Below are 1536 nucleotides of genomic sequence, written 5' to 3'. Positions count from 1 at the left end.
GGCTCAGTCGGGTTACCGGTGTTGGTGATTTATTGTGCTCAAAAACTCAAAACAGGGTGCGAAAGAAACTAAACATATACAAGATACTCTGGGCCTCAGCCTCCCTCCAGTTACCAGCAATGTAACAAAGAAATAGAAAACAAAAATGGCCGCTCTTCTTCCCACAGCCCTCATTAAATAGTTAAGTCCCTCCCCTCAGGCTCTCTTATTTCTGATTTCTTCTCAATCAGTTTTGTCCTTATATTACCTCCACAAACAATTGATGTACAAAAACAAATAATTTTTACAACTTAATTCCTTTACACAGATTCATTGACTTATTCAATTACACCAAAATTTTAAACATAAAATAAAAAAAATAATAATCTGACAAGCAGTCACGTGTTGGTGACGTCACTTCCACATTCCAACAACTCTGGCCTTTTAACCGCTTACTGAGCGTTGCCTCGGGTTTGAACCCCGCAAAGACTCCATCAGACTGAAGATGACAAGTCCCCGTGTCATACACACGTACGCACACTATTTTACGGTTCTCTCTTCTTATCAGGGAGGGCGAGCCCCAGCGCCCCCTATGGGCCGGCCGCCACTGGAAGTAGGGTATAAAAAACAGATGCCTGGATGGAAAATATTGAAAAGTTTAAGTTCTACTCCTCAGACGGTCTTCTGCAAAGGTGACTGCTACAACTCCCTGAAGTCTAATCATCCATAAATAGATGGACAAAGAGAGTATTTTACACAACTTAAAGCATTTAGTCAAACTAGATGAAAGGTTATCTGTATTTAAATTAAAGAACGTTTTTTGGGTCATAAAGGTCATAAAAACATAAATCATACATTTTGACATAAGGTGTCTTATTAGGTTTTCTTCACCTTGATAAAAACAAGACTGAAATCCCCAAAATAAACTGAGGTTCTGGGAGCAAGATTTACTATAAAGAAGCTCTGAGTCTGATCATCTAAGGTGAGGAAGCAGAGATAAGTTTGGAACAGCAATTGTCAGAGTCTCAGATTAAAAAAAATGATGTCCTCATTTTTCTGATTATGAAATGGAGCCAATATAACAGTAGATTCAGACAACAGGAGCCACAAGGGTGTCTGCTTTCTAAGCATATATATCAACATTTCAGCTCTTCCTATGTTTAACATTGAAATATATCCCTCAAACATGGGATCAATAGGTTCTGGTTTTGGTTTAATGTTGGATTTGTAGTGAGAAATTCATAATACTAATTCTTCCATCTATATAATTTTTATATGATCAACTACATCAATTAAGATTATACTGTCAGGGTTCTGCCCTCTGCTTGGGTTGATTTTTAATTTTCTTTGGCTACGTTCACACTGCAGCCTGAAGTGACCCAAATCCCATTTTTCTGCCCATATGCGACCTGGATCTGATCTTTTCATGGCAGTCTGAACAACACACATCCGATTTTTTCCAATCCGACCCAAGCCACTTGGCTATGTGGTCCTAAATCCTTTACGAATCAGATCTTTTCAAATGCGACCTGTGTCTGAACGGCCAGGTCGGATTCA

Source organism: Cyprinodon variegatus, unplaced genomic scaffold (assembly GCF_000732505.1).
Source record: "Cyprinodon variegatus isolate N-32 unplaced genomic scaffold, C_variegatus-1.0 Scaffold754, whole genome shotgun sequence".
Classification (NCBI taxonomy): domain Eukaryota; kingdom Metazoa; phylum Chordata; class Actinopteri; order Cyprinodontiformes; family Cyprinodontidae; genus Cyprinodon; species Cyprinodon variegatus.
Note: the sequence above shows the minus strand (reverse complement) of the source record.